Genomic DNA, 21,620 nt, shown 5'->3' on the forward strand with positions numbered 1-21,620 from the left:
AAGGGAGTCGTTTACAAAACGTTGTTTAAAATGTCCTCCAGCAGTTCCTAGTAAACGTGCTGCTGAGAATTCGTCAGATTACGTGATTTCAACGTAACAAATTGTCGGCACACTGTGCGCTCGATATTAGAAATCAGTTTGGACAACCATCGTGGTAGTCCTGATTCATGGTCACCTCGGTCATCACACAAGACAACAACGGACTTCTTCCCGGCGCGTTTGAGGATCTTGGTTCACGAGACTCCGGTTGGTATGATTTTCCCTCTTGAGACTCCTCAGCACGTCAGACAGGTGATGAATCGTTGCTGTATACTCTGCTGTCATCAAATTGGTCAACATTTAGATCAACACATCCGTGAGAAAAGCTTTTCATTTCTTAAATATTGTACTTTAACCTGACAGTATATATTAAACACACAATTTAAAAAGGTGTTCTTTTTTCGGCTGAGGATGATTCCATTACTCAGTGATTTGTGTAGTACATTTTGGTGGATTCATATTATAGATATCTCCATTTTTTTGTAATTGTGCTCTCACAAAAACAAAAGTAATTGTTGTTCAAATGGCTCTGAGCACTATGGGGCTTCAGTGGTCATCAGTCCCCTAGAACTTAGAACTACTTAAACCTAACTAACCTAAGGACATCACACACATGCATGCCCGAGGCAGGATTCGAACCTGCGGCCGTAGTAGTCGCGCGGTTCCGGACTGAGCGCCTAGAACCGCTAGACCACCGCGGCCGGCAGTAATTGTTGTAACAAAGAGAATAATTCATATCTACATTATCACTTTTCAACGAGCCAAGTGAGACCTTTGGTTCCTTAGACTAAAATACTAAGAAAATATTCCTGAACTACATCCCAGTTTAGTTGGCGTAGTTCATGTTAACCTCGTGCACATGATTCCGAGTCCATCCTCAGGAACTCGCTTTGAATCTTTTAATAAAACGATGTCACCTTGTCGTTTGTTAGTACTATTGCTATTGTTAATGCCATGGTCTTCATTTCGAAGACTGGTTGCATACAGCACTCCACTCTGCTCTACCTATCAAAAAAATGTTCAAATATGTGTGAAATCATATGGGACTTAACTGCTAAGGTCATCAGTCCCTAAGCTTACACACTACTTAACCTAAATTATCCTAAGGACAAACACACACACCCATGCCCATGGGAGGACTCGAACCTCCGCCGGGACCAGCCTCACAGTCCATGACTGCAGAGCCTGAGACCGCTTGGCTAATCCCGCGCGGCTCTACCTATCAAAACCCCCTTCATCTCCGAATAACAACTGCAACCTACATCCACTAGAACTTGCTTACCTATACATCTCCTGGAATCATTACACGCTTGGCCAATTCTGAAGTTTGCTTTTCTTGTTTCTTACGATTGTACCTCTTACATAAGACTGAATATTTGCTTCATGACTGACTCTTCCAAGGGTCTCAATAAATCTGAGTCAGTGACGTCTATCCCAGGTCTTTCAGTTCTATGTCAGTTTCTTCTTGCAGTAGCATATCTACAATTTCATCCTTCTACAGCGCTGCATTTGTAGTCTAGTATTTCCTGTTTATGCATTTTGCCCTTTTACTAATCTAATTTTACGCGCCTTCATTCGCTTTCGTCACCTTCGTTTGCTAAATTTCTGTATTTTATTCAGTCGTCAGTTAAATCCAATATTTCCGGTATTATCCCGGGTCCCCTTATAGGTCTTGTCTTTTTACACATTTCATCCTCTGCTGCCTTTACTATTTCATCTCAATAAATTCTCCGTCATATTTCTATTGTATTCCTTCCTCCTATTTCAGTCAATATGTTTCAGTTCGATATGTATCTAATTGAGCGTTTTCGCTGGGTTCCAGAAAGTCGAACTATTAATCACCATCTTCACCTTGAGGTTTTTGCTCAACTCCGTGGGAAAATAAGAAAAAACAAATCTAAATTGTGCAAGAACAAGTCAGGGGTTCTGCATCAAGACAACGCATCGGCTCATAGAGAATTGTGTCTTTAGAGGTTTATAACGAAGTACAGCATACCATTTTAGACCACCCACATTAATCGCTTGAAATAGCACCCTGTCACTTTCACCTATTCCCCAAAATCAAATCTGCCTTAAGATGAAAAATATTTCAGTCTACTGACGCACTGAAAGGAAATGCGGCACGTGTCATCAAGGAGCTCAAAGTGAAAGACTTCCAGCAGTGTTTCCATCAGTGGAAACTTAACATGAAGCATTGTAGTGACAGAGGAGGGGAGTATATAGAGAGTGACGGTAACTAAACAAGTACGTTTTTTAAATAATTTTTTTACAGCAAATGTCTCGTTATTTCATAGCAACATCTCGTTTTTTTTCTCTTCATCGTCTGCGGAGCTAGCTGACGTATAAAACTTTATCACCATAGTAGGATTTCCTTTCGTATCTACCTTGGCTACGATAATACATTCAGTACGCTGTTCATGACTTTTACTTACACTATTGCTATTCAGTTTTGTATTAACAACTTTGTACTTATCTCGCCAGATGGCCTTTTCTTCCTGTCACCGTACTGCAGTGTTTCCCACTAAATATACTGTCAACCTATTCAGTTCCTTTTTTTTTTAATTCTCTAGAATACCTATCCGTTTAAGGGACGCAACAGTCCACATTTCCTCCCGTAGAATGTCAATTTCGTTTTCCCTGGTGACAACATTCTCCTCAGTAGGCTTCGCTAGGAGATACCAATGGACCAGTGTGGGACTTCTTAGTCCCAATGATTATTTTACACATAGGATGCCATCATCTTTTAATCATACACTAAACAGCCAGAACATTATTAGCACCTATATAATAGCCGGTAGGTATACCTTTGGTACGGTTAAAAGGGGCGACGCTTCGTGGCATGGAAGCAATGAGGCCTTGGTAGGTCGCTGGAGGGATCTGGCACCATATCTGCACACACAACTCACCTAATTCCCCTAAATTACAGGGGGGGGGGGTCAATGAGCTCTGACGCCACGTTCAATCACATCCCAGATGTGATCGATCGGGTTCAGATCTGGCGAGCTGGGGGAGCCAGCACATCAATCGAAACTCGTCACTGTGTTCCTCGAACCATTCCATCATACTCCTGATCTTGTGAAATGGGGCATTATCTTGTTGGAGAATGCCACTGCCGTTGGGAACCATGATAGTCATGAAGGGGTGTATGTGGTCTGCAACCAGTGTACGAAACCACTGCGCCGACATGGTTCCTTGCATCAGCTCCACTCGACCCATGGATGCCCAAGTGAGCATAATGGAGCAGCAGCCAGCTTCCCTCCATCCCGTTACAGGTGTTAAGAAGCTGCTCCCCTGGAAGGCGACGGATTCGTGCCCTCCCATCGGGCCGGCCGAAGTGGCCGTGCGGTTAAAGGCGCTGCAGTCTGGAACCGCAAGACCGCTACGGTCGCAGGTTCGAATCCTGCCTCAGGCATGGATGTTTGTGATGTCCTTAGGTTAGTTAGGTTTAACTAGTTCTAAGTTCTAGGGGACTAATGACCTCAGCAGTTGAGTCCCATAGTGCTCAGAGCCATTTCAGCCTCCCATCGGAATGATGTAAAGGGTAACGGGCTCCATCAGACCATGTGATGCTCTCCCACTGCGCCAAGGTCCAGTGCTTATGGTTACGTGCCACCAATTTCAGTCGTGGTTACCTATGTCGTGGTGTTAATATTGGCATATTCATGGGATGTCGGCCACAGAGGCCCAACGTTTGAAGTGTTCTCTGCAATGTGTGTTCAGACACACTTGTACTCTGCCCAGCATTAAAGTCTGATGTTAGTTCCGCCACAATTCGCCGCCTGTCTGTCCAGCCTATGAGGTCCGACATCTGTAATGAGGGATGGCTGCCCAACCCTACGACGTCTGGACGTGGTTTCACATTAGTTTTGCCATGTGTTGAAGACACAAAGCACACCCCGAACACTCGACAAGTCGTGAGGTTTCCGAAATGCACGTGCAGAGCCATCTGGGCGGCCGCAATTTGCACTCGATCAAACTCAGAAAGATTTCGCACCTTCCGCATTCTACATACGGACAGCACACTCACTGATACTACAGGGTGTTTCAAAAATGACCGGTTTATTTGAAACGGCAATAAAAACTAAACGAGCAGCGATAGAAATACACCGTTTGTTGCAATATGCTTGGGACAACAGTACATTTTCAGGCGGACAAACTTTCGAAATTACAGTAGTTACAATTTTCAACAACAGATGGCGCTGCAAGTGATGTGAAAGATATAGAAGACAACGCAGTCTGTGGGTGCGCCATTCTGTACGTCGTCTTTCTGCTGTAAGCGTGTGCTGTTCACAACGTGCAAGTGTGCTGTAGACAACATGGTTTATTCCTTAGAACAGAGGATTTTTCTGGTGTTGGAATTCCACCGCCTAGAACACAGTGCTGTTGCAACAAGACGAAGTTTTCAACGGAGGTTTAATGTAACCAAAGGACCGAAAAGCGATACAATAAAGGATCTGTTTGAAAAATTTCAACGGACTGGGAACGTGACGGATGAACGTGCTGGAAAGGTAGGGCGACCGCGTACGGCAACCACAGAGGGCAACGCGCAGCTAGTGCAGCAGGTGATCCAACAGCGGCCTCGGGTTTCCGTTCGCCGTGTTGCAGCTGCGGTCCAAATGACGCCAACGTCCACGTATCGTCTCATGCGCCAGAGTTTACACCTCTATCCATACAAAATTCAAACGCGGCAACCCCTCAGCGCCGCTACCATTGCTGCACGAGAGACATTCGCTAACGATATAGTGCACAGGATTGATGACGGCGATATGCATGTGGGCAGAATTTGGTTTACTGACGAAGCTTATTTTTACCTGGACGGCTTCGTCAATAAACAGAACTGGCGCATATGGGGAACCGAAAAGCCCCATGTTGCAGTCCCATCGTCCCTGCATCCTCAAAAAGTACTGGTCTGGGCCGCCATTTCTTCCAAAGGAATCATTGGCCCATTTTTCAGATCCGAAACGATTACTGCATCACGCTATCTGGACATTCTTCGTGAATTTGTGGCGGTACAAACTGCCTTAGACGACACTGCGAACACCTCGTGGTTTATGCAAGATGGTGCCCGGCCACATCGCACGGCCGACGTCTTTAATTTCCTGAATGAATATTTCGATGATCGTGTGATTGCTTTGGGCTATCCGAAACATACAGGAGGCGGCGTGGATTGGCCTCCCTATTCGCCAGACATGAACCCCTGTGACTTCTTTCTGTGGGGACACTTGAAAGACCAGGTGTACCGCCAGAATCCAGAAACAATTGAACAGCTGAAGCAGTACATCTCATCTGCATGTGAAGCCATTCCGTCAGACACGTTGTCAAAGGTTTCGGGTAATTTCATTCAGAGACTACGCCATATTATTGCTACGCATGGTGGATATGTGGAAAATATCGTACTATAGAGTTTCCCAGACCGCAGCGCCATCTGTTGTTGAAAATTTTAACTACTGTAATTTCGAAAGTTTGTCTGCCTGAAAATGTACTGTTGTCCCAAGCATATTGCAACAAACGGTGTATTTCTATCGCTGCTTGTTTAGTTTTTATTGCCGTTTCAAATATACCGGTCATTTTTGAAACACCCTGTACATGTACCGTGCTTGTGTCTGACTAGGAGTTAGTCCTCGACACGTGATGCTGCTATCGCCTGGACGGGTTTATAACAATAATAGGCGGGTGGTTATAAAGTTCTGGTTGATCAGTGTATATTAGAACTGCAAGCCCTCGTTAAAAGAAATGGCGTTGTTTTGGATTGCTTTCAGTTGTTCACAGCAGCGGCACACCAAGACTTTGTTGCCTAATGTTGTGAGGTCAATAATCCAGACAATTGCCCCTTCAAATATTCGAAGGCCTACCGGTCCTCTTCGTGAACCATAAATTGGAATGGTCGCTGGCGGTCACGATGACATCCATACCGCCCACTGATATCAAACTGTACGGCTGTCACCGGTACTCTGTGGGGAATGTTTGCGCCTCTGCCACTTCTACGGCTGCTGTGCTGTCTGCACAGTCATGCTGATGGACCCCCCCGTGTAGTGAGACAACTTCTGACGTCACCTTGCACAGCATTCCCCTTCATACTACTTGTATTTCTTTTTCCGACAATTTATTTCTTACGTTTTGTACATTCCGGTACATTTTACATTACTGATACAAATTTTAACTTTTTTATGAGATAAATCACGCCACTTAGCGCAATGCTGGATGTACTCCTCAGTTTCTGAAAATTAACATTCACGAATACACCACTGATCCCTGTATTACGGTGATCGGAAAGTATGCCGTGCTGGGGCCTCCTGCTGTTGTTGCAAGGACAGCGGCTTGTGTTTATTTGTACCGTCTGCAGCGACATTTTGTATCTGTTTGCTAAACTGACGTTTTTGTGTTCCTGACAAACAAAGGAATTTTTTGTTTGATTGCCCTTTCCGGCAATTAAATTGCTCCCAGAAAATATTTGCACGGTACATTCTGTTACAGATCATTCCACCAGCGAAACAAGCACCAATATTTGGAGTTTTTATCCATTACTGAAGTGTCACGAATCCTGGTCTACTGTTCACCTTAAGACTACGCATCCTCTGAGCCGCAGGTTTTTTAATGACACTTTTTCTGTGTATGTGTAATGCAAGTTTGTTTCTTGTTTCAAAAATTCCGAAAACTTTTGCTTTGTTTTCAGTTTCATCTAATGATTGCTGTGAGATCCAAACCGATAATCTTTTCAACAATATTAAGTTGTTATCAAGAATGCAAATTTTCTTTGATTCATTGCCTTTACTGTCGTCTATCACTGCTCGCTTCCGATATAGTGTTCATACGTCACATGCTCTTACATGTTCATTTTTGCTTTATACTAGTAAACTCCATGAGCTGTGAAAGAAGTTAAGAAAAAATTACGTCCACAGTTCTTGATTCGCTCCCCACCTCTACAGTTAGCCAATCATGTTATTTGCCTGCCATCCTATTCGTAACTGCTCCGTGCCATATCATCAACGACCTGCCTTTTACACGCATATCATGTCCCGTCTCTGACAATCTCTTCCTACTCCGGAGAAAGGATAACCCACTCAGTGCTGTCTGTGCTGAGCAAACCACTGTAGCCCCACTTTTCCTGATTGCATGTTGTACTGAGATGAGAGGCCAGAAACGAATTTCGGTGTTTACGAAGTGGCTCGCTAATTCTTCTTGATTCAGCGATCGTTCAACCAACAGCTACCTATTCTATTCTTTTACTCCTTTCGCCTGATTTTTCCTTTTACTGTACGTTTTCAGTCTGACAACTTACGTGATTTTTCTCGCGTGTGTGTGTGTGTGTGTGTGTGTGTGTGTGTGTGTGTGTGTGTGTGTGTGTGAGGGAGAGAGAAGGAGAGAGAGAGAGAGAGAGAGAGATTTCCAAAGTACTATCAGCAGTTCACTTATCACAGGTTCTGTGCGTAGAGAACTAAAAAGAATGGATTTCAGTGGTCGAGAAGTTCCTCTAAGTCACACTTTTCTGTAGTGAACAGTAAGCGACATTTGAGGGGGTATAAAGAGCGACACTATTAGACAATAGATGATTGGCAACGAATTATTTGGTGTGATGAAACACGTTTTACCCTGTGACAATCCGACGGAAGGCTTTGGGATTCGCGAATGCCTGAAAAATTTGCTTTTCAACATGTATAGTGTCAACGATGCAGTAGAGGTATAGACATCACGGCATGTGATGTTATTCGTGGTTAGGTATTGCCCCATTATTGTGCTTAAGAAAACGCTAAATGCGCAAGGATACCAACACATAGTACAGCAATGTGTATTCTGTAGAACTGAAGAACATTTAGGAGACGATTACTGTTTATATCAGCATGCCAATGCAGAATCTGTGAGGTAATAATTTGTGGATAGTAAGATTCCTGAAATTAACGGTCTGCCCTGAGTCCCGATCTGGACACAGTAGAAGACCTATGGGATGAGTTAGAACGTCGACTTCCCTCCAGACGCTTGAGTCTCACGTTGCTACCTTCTCTGATTTCGGCTGTTGTGGAAGAACGGGCTAACACGCCTTCACAGACATTGACAAACCTCGTTGAAAGCGCCTCCAGCAAAGGTCAAGCCGTAAAAATGGTGAAGGATAGACAAATCCTATATTAGTTTCCACAAATCCTATATTAGTTTCCACTGATGGGTCTCCAGATTGTTTCGATCAGATACTATAGCTTGCTCATCAAATCGAGCATTTTTATCATGTCCCACTCTCCCAAATGCCAAAATAATTCTGAAGGGCATGTACACTGAAGGCCATGTACACTGAAGGGCTTGTTTTCACTTAGATCTTTTAGTGCTTTGTCGAATTCTTCTCGCAACGTCGCATCCCCCATTTCATCCTCACCTACTTTGTCTTCCTCTTCTACAATGATGTAAAATTGGTTGAGATCGTAGAGCTCTCTTATATACTCGCTTCGCATTTCAACTTTCCTTCGTTGCCTACTGCTGGCTTGCTATCTGAGTTCCTAATAATCCTACAGGTGCTTCCCCTTTTTCTGAAGGTCAGTTCAATAATTTTGTATGTTTCACCTATCTTTCCGCTATTCATGGATGTTTCTACTACTTTGCATTACTGCTCCAGCTACTCTCATTCTCAAATATTTGTGATCCTTTAGCCAGTTTCATTTGTTACATTTTTATATTCTATCCGATCGTCAATTACATTCAGTACCTAGTGTCTTTTCAAGGATTTCTACTGGGACTTATATTTTTGTGTATTTTGTCTCTCAGACCTGCCCATTAGCCCTCTGTTGTACGAGGGTTATTCCATAAGTCATGGTAATTACGGTATATCTTGCGATAATGCGACATCACAAGAATTCCACAATGTATATTGAACTGATGTGGCTGCGTGTATCTCAATGTCAACACAAAATACAGTACAGGAGGCCACGGTAAAGGGTGAAATGAAATACATGAATTGGAACTCTGTGTAAATTTATTGTACGCGAGTACAAATGGAACAAAAATGAATCAAAATTAACTACTGTGCTTCAAAATAGACCACCAATGCGGACTCACAGCGTTGCCAACGACGGGGTAGGCGTCGAATGCCATTAGCATTACCTGGACAGCACTCACCTCGAGAGAGTTCATTTCAAAATAATAATCGACCAGCATTCGCAGCAGTAAACTGTAGTACGCAATGGAAATTTTTAAAAATTAATGCAGACATACGGTGATTAGCCCGAAAATAGTTCCTTCCTCCTGCTAACTTGCTGGAAACATCAGTCTGTCCGTAGAGGAAAGTGACTGATATTTATTAAACAATTCTCTTTTATCTCTTTTAGACACTAACACAGAAACCCACTTTCAGTCGTGACCTTTCCCGGCCACGCGACAGTCATGTTCATAAAGCATATGTCTAAAGTAAGTTACAGATTCTTGTCTAAAATAAATGAAAAGTGTTGGCTAGACGACATTTTGGTCGATACAAAAAATTGCTACGGTTTAATATCTTCCCTCCCAAAGTCATTGATATGTGTCAAGAGGAGGATGGAACCATATAATCATGCATGATTAACGCAGCTGATATTAATATCGCCTGTCAATTTAGAACTGGTTTTCTATGGCAGCCCAGGCATATTCTAACGTGTTCATATCATATGGAATTTGTCTTTATGCTACTCAAATCACTGGAGAAAGATTCTGTCGTAATTAATCAATTGTAACAAATGAAAAATTTTTACAAAACGAAATTCGAATCAGTGGTTGTCGCAAACAGTCACGTTGACAATATTAATCTTCCAGGATCGACTCCGATTTTAAATATCAAGGATTTTTCTCAGCTATTATTTTCGAAGGCTACCTGACCAAGTAAAGTCATTTACTGCTTTTTGTTTTTCATTATAGTTAGTATCCCATCCCTTGGTCCGTGATACAGCCGGGTCGCTCCATCAAATACGTTCCGCTAGTGGTCCTACTGTCACAGACACCGTGCAACGACCTCTGGTTGTCATTTTCAGCTTAAACTGAAGGGTACTCTTGTCACGTGAATGGTTAAAGCGACTGCTTGTGATAAGCAGGAGATTTGACACACATTTTCATCTGTCACGACGTAACCATTATAATGGAGGTCCATTGTTTCTGGACGGATTTCTCTGATGTCATTTTATCGATTTAATCTCCGTTCATTAAGTTCAACCTGTTTTAATTAATATATTTTATCTGATGAAAGTTATAACTGCCTTTTAGGACAATTTCCGATAGTCAAGCAAGTTGTGAGCAGTAATGGATGTGTTTCACACCCTTCAGATTGTCTTCGGCAACAACAGCGGGTTCCAGAGACGTTCAGATTTCCGTTCCCCGTAACGTACTATTGCGATTATCACACTCTTATTAAGTCTGGCTGTGCATCTGTCATGTAGACGTTCTTGTGGAAAACGGTGTGTGCGGAAAGAACCTGAGTGTGATGTAAAGTTTTTGGAATTTTTGGAAACATATTTAGCGATCTTAAAATTTGTTAAATTTAAAATAGTCTTTATCGCAATTTTTATTTATTTATTGCAGTATGAGGCCAGTTTCGACTCTTTCATAGAGTCATCTGCAGACTCTGTAAATACACTCCTGGAAATGGAAAAAAGACCACATTGACACCGGTGTGTCAGACCCACCATACTTGCTCCGGACACTGCGAGAGGGCTGTACAAGCAATGATCACACGCACGGCACAGCGGACACACCAGGATCCGCGGTGTTGGCCGTCGAATGGCGCTAGCTGCGCAGCATTTGTGCACTGCCGCCGTCAGTGTCAGCCAGTTTGCCGTGGCATACGGAGCTCCATCGCAGTCTTTAACACTGTTAGCATGCCGCGACAGCGTGGACGTGAACCGTATGTGCAGTTGACGGACTTTGAGCGAGGGCGTATAGTGGGCATGCGGGAGGCCGGGTGGACGTACCGCCGAATTGCTCAACACGTGGGGCGTGAGGTCTCCACAGTACATCGATGTTGTCGCCAGTGGTCGGCGGAAGGTGCACGTGCCCGTCGACCTGGGACCGGACCGCAGCGACGCACGGATGCACGCCAAGACCGTAGGATCCTACGCAGTGCCGTAGGGGACCGCACCGCCACTTCCCAGCAAATTAGGGACACTGTTGCTCCTGGGGTATCGGCGAGGACCATTCGCAACCGTCTCCATGAAGCTGGGCTACGGTCCCGCACACCGTTAGGCCGTCTTCCGCTCACGCCCCAACATCGTGCAGCCCGCCTCCAGTGGTGTCGCGACAGGCGTGAATGGAGGGACGAATGGAGACGTGTCGTCTTCAGCGACGAGAGTCGCTTCTGCCTTGGTGCCAATGATGGTCGTATGCGTGTTTGGCGCCGTGCAGGTGAGCGCCACAATCAGGACTGCATACGACCGAGGCACACAGGGCCAACACCCGGCATCATGGTGTGGGGAGCGATCTCCTACACTGGCCGTACACCACTGGTGATCGTCGAGGGGACACTGAATAGTGCACGGTACATCCAAACCGTCATCGAACCCATCGTTCTACCATTCCTAGACCGGCAAGGGAACTTGCTGTTCCAACAGGACAATGCACGTCCGCATGTATCCCGTGCCACCCAACGTGCTCTAGAAGGTGTAAGTCAACTACCCTGGCCAGCAAGATCTCCGGATCTGTCCCCCATTGAGCATGTTTGGGACTGGATGAAGCGTCGTCTCACGCGGTCTGCACGTCCAGCACGAACGCTGGTCCAACTGAGGCGCCAGGTGGAAATGGCATGGCAAGCCGTTCCACAGGACTACATCCAGCATCTCTACGATCGTCTCCATGGGAGAATAGCAGCCTGCATTGCTGCGAAAGGTGGATATACACTGTACTAGTGCCGACATTGTGCATGCTCTGTTGCCTGTGTCTATGTGCCTGTGGTTCTGTCAGTGTGATCATGTGATGTATCTGACCCCAGGAATGTGTCAATAAAGTTTCCCCTTCCTGGGTCAATGAATTCACGGTGTTCTTATTTCAATTTCCAGGAGTGTATATATTGCCAAAGTAGTGTAGGCGTTATCATAAGCGTATAAAAGATATGTAAAAAACATATAAAAATAAGATAAATAATAATAAATTATACCCAGAGCGGGGGTGGACACTGCCAGACGAGTTTCGTCGACCCTCGACGTTTGTGTCACTGCTGACTGCATAGGGGGAACAGGTATTAATAGGGCTGGACACACCCACCGGTCTGAGTATGACATCATATGAAGCCCATCAGAAAACACATTCATGATTAGGTAACTTAATACATAACAATGAAGGAACAGCTACAGTTATAATACATCATAATGTCAATTATTGATCATTATTCGTCAGTGAATATAAATTATGCTATTAAAATGGTGCATTGGTATGAAATAGAGTATGCTGCCCTCTAAAGTCAAAACTACAAATCTGCACCAAAGACTGTCGTTGCCCCAGCGTTGACGTGGATGATCGAGTGTTACCATGGAAATGGCGTCTTGTTCCGCTGTGGACGTGCTGTCGAAGACTGTGCTATGGGGAGTTACGTAGTATGTTACGGTTATGTGCCATAGAAAAACGGTTAATTTTGCTCTGTTCTGATGCCAGCGCCATGAAAATAACTGTACTATGGCGGAACCACACTAATATTTCTGTAATAACAGCGGAACGGTTGTACTAAAGTGCATCGATAGTTGCTGTACAAACGGCGTCCTAGCTCGGCGAGGCAGGCATCAGATGATCAGAGATTATTGTGTATTGTATTGTATTGTATTGTATTGTATTGTATTGTATGTTAACCGGGGACCTAGAAACGACGGAGAGGCTTCGTCCCCGCCGCAGCCGCAGTGGTCCACAACCCCACGACGACTACCGCTGTCCACTTCACCCTTCCGCCGCCCCTCACCGAACCCAGGGTTATTGCGCAGTTCGGTCCCCGGTGGACCCCCCAGGGAACGTCTTACACCAGACGAGTGTAACCCCTATGTTTTCGTGGTAGAATAATGGTGGTGTACGCGTACATGGAGAACTTGTTTGCGCAGCAATCGCCGACATAGTGTAACTGAGGCGTAATAAGGAGAACCAGCACGCATTCGCCGAGGCAGATGGAAAACCGCCTAAAAACCATCCACAGACTGGCCGGTTCACCGGACCTCGACACAAATCCGCCGAGCGGAATCGTGCCGTGGACCAGGCGCTCCTTCCCGCCCGGAAAGCTATAATATTGGCAACAGGATGCTGTAAAAGTGTATGGTGATTGTGGGAACAGATGCCTGATACCGTTATGGAAAAGTACAAAGCGTGCATAAACATTTTTTGATGTACGATTTGTACTTTTCCATAGCGGTATCAGGCACCTATTCCCACCAATCACCACACACTTTTACAGCATCCTATTGCCAATACTATAACCTCATATAGAGAATTTCTTGTGAAGAGATTTTTAAGCTGATTGTAACCCTTTAATTTTATCCTTTTATGACGTATAATTTTGTCATAATGACGAATACTATGCTATATTGACTAAGGCGTCAAAGTCCTCCAATTATAACTTTGTTACAGCACCATATATTGTCGCAGTGAAAATTAGACGCTATTTCTATAACAACTGCAGAGTTATCTATGGAAACACTGTTTTCGTAGTCGAAATGTGAACCGTTGCGATATAATTCGCAGTACACTATAATCTCTGATCATCTGATGCCTGCCTCACCGAGCTAGGTCACCGTTTCTGCGGCAACTATTTATGCACTTTAGTAAAATCGTTCCACTGTTATTATCGAAATATTAGTATGGTTCCGCCATACTACGGTTACTTTCATGGCGCTGACATCAGAAGAGAGCAAAATGAACCATTTTTCTATGGCACATAACTGTAACATACGACGTAATTTCCCATAGTACAGTCTTTGACAGCATGTCCACAGCGGAACAGGACGCTATTTCCATGGTAACCCCCGATTATCCACTTCAGCGCTGGGGCAACGGCAATCTTTGGTGCAGATTTGTAGTTCTGAGTTTAGAGGGCAGCATACTCTATTTCATACCAATGAACCATTTTAATAGTATAAATTAAATTCACTGACGAATAATGATCAATAATTGACATTATGAGGTATTATAACTGTAACTGTTCCTTCATAGTTATGTAGTAAGTTATCTAACCATGAACGTGTTTTCTGATGGGGTTCGTATGATGCCATACTCAGAACGGTGGGTGTGTCCCGCCCTATTAATATCTGTTCCCTCTTTGCAGTCAGCTCTACCTCCTGTACACAGCAGATATGCCCCAACCACCCCCCCTCCCTCCCTCTCCAGTACACCTCTTGCAATCTGCCGATGACACTGCATTCCTCGTCCTCGTCCTCGCCCTCGCCCTCGCCCTCGCTCCTACCCTCCATCGGTCCCAACACCTTCTCCAGAAACACCTTGACCTTTTTGCCGCATGGTGTAACCAGTGGCTCCTGAAAATCAATCCTTCCAAGACCCAGGCAATCATCGTAGGTTGTACCATTCGCTCCTCGGCTCCTGGATTTCTCCCTTACTGTCTGCGCCCATCGTCCACCTCCCCCCCACCCTCACCTACCTGTGCCTCCCCATTGACCGTCACCTCTCCTGGATTCCTCATCTCCACTCCATCCAATCCAAAGCCCACAACCGCCTCCGACTCCTCAAACTCCTCTCTGGCCGGACATAGGGGTTGCATCCTTCTACCATCCTCCACACCTACAAATCCTTACTCCGTCCCATGCTCTGTTATGCCAGTCCCGCCTGGATATCTGCCCCCCCCCCCCACCAAATTCTATAAGTCCCTCCAGATCCTTGAGCGTCATGCACTCTGCTTCGCCTTCCGTATACGCCTCCCGTCCCCTACACGGATCCTCTATGACCTCATTCCTTTCTCCCATCTGCTCCTATTCCTCGAACATATCCGCATACTCTACTCCTCCCGCCACCTTGATCCCCCTCACCCTCTGGTTGCTCCTGTCCTCTCCCATCCCCACCCCCTGCCACGTCTTCACTGTTGTGTCCCCCCAACCCTCCATCTCTACACCCATCATCTCCTTTCCCAAGGTGGCTTCCATCAACTCCCCCTCCTGGATGATGCCCTCTCTCCCTCCATTTATCCCTCCTATCAACTATGATCCTCCCCCTCCTATCCTCCATCCTTTTCTTGGGATCCCTCTCCCCCCCCCTTTCCATCCTATTTTTTCCCCACCTACCATCTCTCTGTCCCCCTTCTCTCCCCTGAGTCCTTTTGCATTTCCCTCCTCTGCCTTTTCCCATTCCCTCTCGGATCTGACCTACCCCTCCCCCCCCTTATGAATCCTCTCCTTCCTTTGGTTTCCCCCCTTTCGTTTTTCCTCTCCTCCCTCCTTGTTTTCCCCCTCATCTGTCCAGGTCCACCCTCCCATCAGCCCTAGGCTATGGTGTGTCCTTTGTGCCAATATTTTAGTGGAGTGTTTACAGTGAGTGTTCAGTGTTGTGTGTCTTTTCCGAAGTGTTGCGAACGGCCATCTTACTGTCGCTGGGTGTGATTTTATATCTCTTGCGAACAGAAACCAGACTGTCGCCAGGTTTTTTAATTGTCTGTCTACTATGTTACCTGTCTGCATCCTCTGTCTTTTATTCGATTTGCCAACCCTTTGCTTTATGTTTTAACGTTCCACAGTTTTCCGCCATTTTACACTTTAAGTCCCCGTTTTATCGCCTGTTTTTAATTTTTCTTAACTTCATCTTACGTTTTAAAAAGTCTGTAGGCTGCAGAGCAGCTTAATAAGCTGCTGTCAGCCCCCCCCCCTTCGGGGGGAATCGAAATACAATAAAGGAAAAAAAATGCAGTCAGCTGTTACACAATCGTCGAGGGTCGACGAAACTCGTCTGGCAGTGTCCATCCTCCACTGTGGGTATAATTCATTATTAGTTATCTTATTTTTATGTATCTTTTATATGCTTATTATAACGGCTACACTACTTTGGCAATATATCTTTACAGAGTCTGAAGATGACTCTATGAAAGAGTCGAAACCGGTCACTCATTCCAATGCATTAAAAAAAAAATTGCGATCAAGACTGAGTGTGATGTACCCAGGAACGTGATTTACCTGATTGGTCCACTGTGTTTCATTTTCCCACTGTATCCTCACAACATTCTAGTGTCCACTACAATGGTAACTTACGACATCGTTTGGACATAAAATTACACAAACCGGCAGAGTCACTGAAGATCAACTCGCTTTACACATTTGAAAGTTTTCTTGAAGTTTATCGTCGAAATTGTTTTACCGTGCTAGCAAGCCATCGCCGACCATGGTCAAACTTGCAGCTTGAACTGTCGTTTGTACACTTCCAGTAGATACTAATGCTAGCAGGACGTAAACAGCCGAAGAGCTTCGCCGTTTCCATAACGCTTGTTGCCAGAGCCCAGACATCCTGACCTGCTGTGCCTCAAAGTTGCTTAATTCAGTAGCTGTTCAAAGTCCTTCGAAATTGCGTCCACTGACGATACTGTTTTACCCTACCGCATTCCGAAAACATTTCGCACTGGGATACCCATCCCTCTACGTGAACCAGGCGATCTCTTTCCTAAGAAAAAAGGCTGTTCATAAAGTTAAGGCTCATCAGTATTTATTAATTTTAATTTCGCACAGAGTATCCTCATCTACAACTGAATTCACATATGTACTTGGCAATCAGTGTACTGAGCATGGTGGCTGGTACTTAGAATCGATTCTAGCAACTTTCCATTCTGTTCCATTTGCGTACGATGCGAGAGCAAAATAGCATCCTATATCCCTCGGTACGCACACTAATTACTACAGAATAGTTGCTGTGTCTTCCTTCAATACCAGGTTACTAGAGACATACAGGTGGGTTTTGTTGAAACAGCGCAGCTTTTACCTCAAAGATTTCCATTTAACTTTCCTGAGCATGTCCCCCGCTGCACTTCCGTTTAGGCTGTACTGACATGTACGACTCTAGCAGCGCCTTTCTGTAAATTCGGATGCTTACTACTGAGCCCGTAATCGAATTCAGCCAGGTTTTCTCCCTTTGTTGAGGGCACTATCTTGTGTTTATCAACATTTAAAGGAGGTCGACATTCGTTGCGCCAACTGATAATTCTTTCAAAGTCGTTATGCACTTATTTACAAACATCTTGAGAGGAAACTCCTTCATAGAAAATAGTTTCGTGAACGAACAATTTTAGGCCGCGAAGGATTAGCCGAGCGGTCTCAGGCGCTGCAGTCATGGACTGTGCGACTGGTCCCGGCGGAGGTTCGAGTCCTCCCTCGGGCATGGGTGTGTGTGTTTGTCCTTAGGAAAATTTAGGTTAAGTAGTGTGTACGCTTAGGTACTGATAACCTTAGCAGTTAAGTCCCATAGGATTTCACACACATCTGAACATTTTTGAACAATTTGAGGATAATCATGACCCTGTCTGATAAGTCGTTTCGTATATGAAAAGAAAGAGATCCCGTAACGCTTCGTCGAGGCACATTAATTTCGATTCTGTTGTACACTCGCCTTCCAGTGTAGCATAATAGGTTCGGTCAGTACCTCTGTCGTGCTAATCAAATAATTATGAAAATATTCCGTGTTACCGTGTCTTGGTTCTTAGTCGACAATTGACTTTCATTCCTCATTAATAACATCCGATACGATAGTTTTTAATTCCTCTCTTCGTGCGTGGTAATAGCTACAAGGAAATGGAGCTCTGTATGTCTCTCATGTGTCATGGAGCGCGTTCGCTAACCTGGAACGTGATTTTATAAGTAACATCTGCCAACACCTAAACAGCACATATCATGAACTCGCCAGCCATCAAACGAACAAATGGATTATCATTTACATCTATGCGCTAAGGAAAGCAAAGTAGAGCTAATTCCTCCGAAAAATTTTACGGTATTTCTGTTTTGATATTATATCTCGCAACACATGACGAAAATCTTTTGAAACGAAGCAGTGTCGACGATCATTAGAAAGCTAGGAGTGTTAAGTTCAGTAGACAGCTTACGGTGTATTAGGAAGTGAAAGATAGTAAAAACTTTTCTACTCTGTGCAGAAACGTTTATGTAATGTTTTGATACACGAAATTCAAGATAACCAGTCACTTAAGAATCGAGATACAGTTTTGCAAAACGTCTTCCAAGTTTTCCGAAATAAACATTACCAGAGTACTTTCAAAACAGCTGCCCTGCCAATCAAAGTTAAGAAGCGAGTGAGATCACAAAGGGCATTGACATGTATTATTACCCGGTCGTTCAAAAGAAAATACTTCAGTAACGTATTCTCCGCAGTGATCTCAAGAGTTAAGAAAACAGCACTCCAAAAGAGTTGCCAATATTCAGCCTCTAAGTGTGTGAGTGAGTTTCCTGGGATATTGGAGTGTTTGTGGTAGGCCTAGACAGCATGGTGATCACTATGAAATAGTTATGGAGGTGATTTTTGAAAGAAGTAGTGTGGGAATAAGTACTAGTTTTATTTTTGGTTCCTTTCAATAATAATTTTCTTGCATTGTTGCTTTAACCTACTTATTACGGAAAATTTTCCAGAATATTAATTGAGTTGGTTTATTTTCTTCTGCGAACTGCCACAGGCTATTTATGCAAGTCGATGGTACGTAAAGTTATAAACTTCAGTTGACATCCGCAGAATTCCTCAGGGATTCTGTTACAGTTCAATTTCAACCCGTAATCTGATCAAACAAGGGATTGGTATTCGTCTATTCGCATCAAGTTCAGTTAATCATACGTCACGTTAGATAGAGACGTTTTCACTATTCAAACGTATAGTTTTGTGTGTAGCTAAATTTGGTGTGTATGTTGAATTATGGTTAAATCAGTGATCTGTCGCCTCGACTGATTTACTACAAGCAATTAGTGTTCAAAATTGTCTTTGATCGCATTCAAAACATTATTTCCTTCGTCGGAACTTTTGCGGGAAACTAGGGTTTCACGTTTAATGTAATGTTGTAGTTGAATATGAAATTATATGGCACTGACGAATCCACTGGGAGCAGTAGAACTAGACGTAACCACTGCTGTGGAGAGAGAGCGCTCGTATTGCCGCAGCTAATGGAATAGTTCGGTGAGCCACGTGTCTCTGATGTCGTCACAACTTCTTCTGGCCGTCGGCCTCACATTCAAGTACAGGATAAGCATGATGTGCAATGTCAGCGCAGCCAGATCAGCACATCGAATATCTTGTCTGTAGGTCAAGCATGCAGCGGGATTTGGACACACCAATACTGAATGTGTGTATAAGGAATACTTGGTTAAAAGACAGCCGCAGTGTCTCAGGCAGGCAGCGTGATGAAGACAGAGGTCGCCGACAAGTATAGTCGGGGGCAACATCACGAAAGATAAGTGTTCAGTGCTAGGCGACAAAATAAGTGAGCAGCCGAAACATACAAAGCCACCCTATACTCCACTTGAAAAGTATAGAACTACCTCACACTTGTACGTGCGGTTACCGTACGTCAAGGCACATGCAATGGAGTCACCTTGTGGGACGGAAAGAGTACGTCGAATGCCTCTTGAGCGAGTGGTCCATCAGCGAGTTGTCAAACAAAGCCCTTCAATCGTCTTTCACCGGCAAACTATGTTCCAATCTAATGTAGGATCCTGTGCATCCAGCACCCTATAGGTGATCTGTATCTCCAGCGAAGCGATACATAGCCCCATCACGCCCGAATTATGTTAGAAGAGTATGAAGAACGCTCCAAGGACATAAGGACCCGTGGTTGGACCCCGAAGTCACCTGACCAAAATCTTATGGAGAGATCTTTGAAGACGTGACTCATCAGCGACTACTGTATATCGTTAAGTCGTGCCACAACTTGGGTCTGTTGTCCTCAAGCCAACAAGGAGAGCTACTAGGTGGGTGTTTCTGATTCAACTATTCGCGGATGTGTGTTCCTATTTGGTAGATTAGTCAATACGTAATATTTTTTCTCCTTCTAGTAATAAAATTTATTGTTAGTTACACAACCATTATAAAGTGACGTATGGAACTAATTTTTATTCAGTATGCTGTGCAATTATTCCCACGTTTTTAATTAAAAGCGTGCTGAATGTTTACCACTAGCAATTTCAGTAAATGTGTAATGGAAAAATGACCTTTCGAAATCTATCTCAAACAGACAATTTAGTATGTTCTAAACGTCCTGGGACCAGGAACGAATATTTTTCGGAGGTTTGGTATTATTCACAAACAGCTGATACACGAAGTTTTCCCGCAGATGCGTCTATTGGGATATGTTCAAGCTTTTCTGGGAAAAATTCATAGATGATGGTACGAAAATAGAACTGTATGACACAGTCTCCATTATAATTACTGCTTAGAAACAGTTTACTGGAAGTCGAGATAGCTGCTAGGTCCACAGTGGCAATGTTTATTATCTCACTGGCTCAGCTGCACGTCAGACACATTGGCGAGCTACTTCCGAGCCCATTTTGTGCTGCAGCTTCTTCCATAAATCAGAGGATACAATTCTGCCCATCTTACAGTAGAAAGATACTCTATGACTCATATTTATATCATTTCCAGTGTATTGCCAACTTTCCTCATTCTTCTCTCTCTTCACATAATAACAGTAAACTTTTATCACAATACTTCTGCTATGGTTCTTCAAGAAATATACACGTTCGTTCTTTTTACCTCATATTGCTCTCTACTCTTTTGGCACATTTCCGCATTAACACTGGCGTCTACTCTCACGATTAGGTATCTAGCCTAGTAACGCTGGTAACTGCGCATTGCGTTGAGCCGTGTGGCAGTGACAGCTGATACGTACCGGCCGACGTTCAGGGAGCGTGCAGTGGCTGGTGGGAGGCGCATTGTGGCTCCGCGCTGCGGCTGCGAACGTCGGCGCCAGCGGCGGAGCACTGGCCTAGGCGGCAGCGAGCGCCTGCCGGCTGTGGAGGCGGGGGCGGGGGGGGGGGGGGGGTCCGCCGCCGCGCAAGGTCAGCACTCGTCCTCATCTCCTACAAACGAGCCAGCTACGAGCATTGAAATCCCCGACCACGTGTACTGTCACACAAAGTTCACTGGCTTCCGACCGATGTCATAACCTTAATAACGGTATTCATTCCTTCATCCCAACTTCTGGGTCGACTGTCACGTTTTGTGCCCATTTCGTGACCCTCATTTTAATGAGACCTTCGAGCGGCCTTCTTCACCTCGGTTTAGCCTTCTCCGACAAGTTGTCCGTAAAGTCAGTGAGGCATATCTGTACTCTTAGGTTTCCTACTACTAACGAGGAGAACACGTCAAGTGCCACAACCCGATATCCCAGAAACTCTGCTCAGTGGAAGAGAGCTCAAAATAAGCAAACACATGTCTCAGTTTACCAATAGATATTTGACGGTTTTTGAGTAAACGACAATCAAAGCTTTTGAGGTAGCGTATGTGCCTTTAAGCGAAAAACTAGTTCAACCGAAGCGGTTGCGCATGGGCTAGCGTCACGGCTTCACACTTCTGCACCCCGTGCTGAAAACCCTATTACCATTTTCAATTTTGTTTTTCATTTATCTATCCATGTCCGTAGAAGATAACTAAAAGAATGCTTTCCAACGTATATTAAAATAACGTTGTCCATA

General features: G+C 44.5%; 1 protein-coding gene across 1 annotated transcript in view; it reads right to left on the minus strand.

The window, feature by feature from the left end:
- The window catches only part of LOC126249622 (melanopsin-like), a 191,668-nt gene extending 170,778 nt beyond the window's left edge, over positions 1-20,890 (minus strand). Inside the window, exon 1 of the mRNA XM_049951294.1 lies at positions 20,816-20,890. The gene's annotated coding sequence lies outside the window, so the exon portion shown is untranslated. The remainder of the gene's footprint in view (positions 1-20,815) is intronic.
- Between the last annotated feature and the right edge of the window lie 730 nt (positions 20,891-21,620).

The sequence above is a fragment of the Schistocerca nitens genome, chromosome 3 (assembly GCF_023898315.1).
Source record: "Schistocerca nitens isolate TAMUIC-IGC-003100 chromosome 3, iqSchNite1.1, whole genome shotgun sequence".
In the NCBI taxonomy this organism is placed as follows: Eukaryota; Metazoa; Arthropoda; class Insecta; order Orthoptera; family Acrididae; genus Schistocerca; species Schistocerca nitens.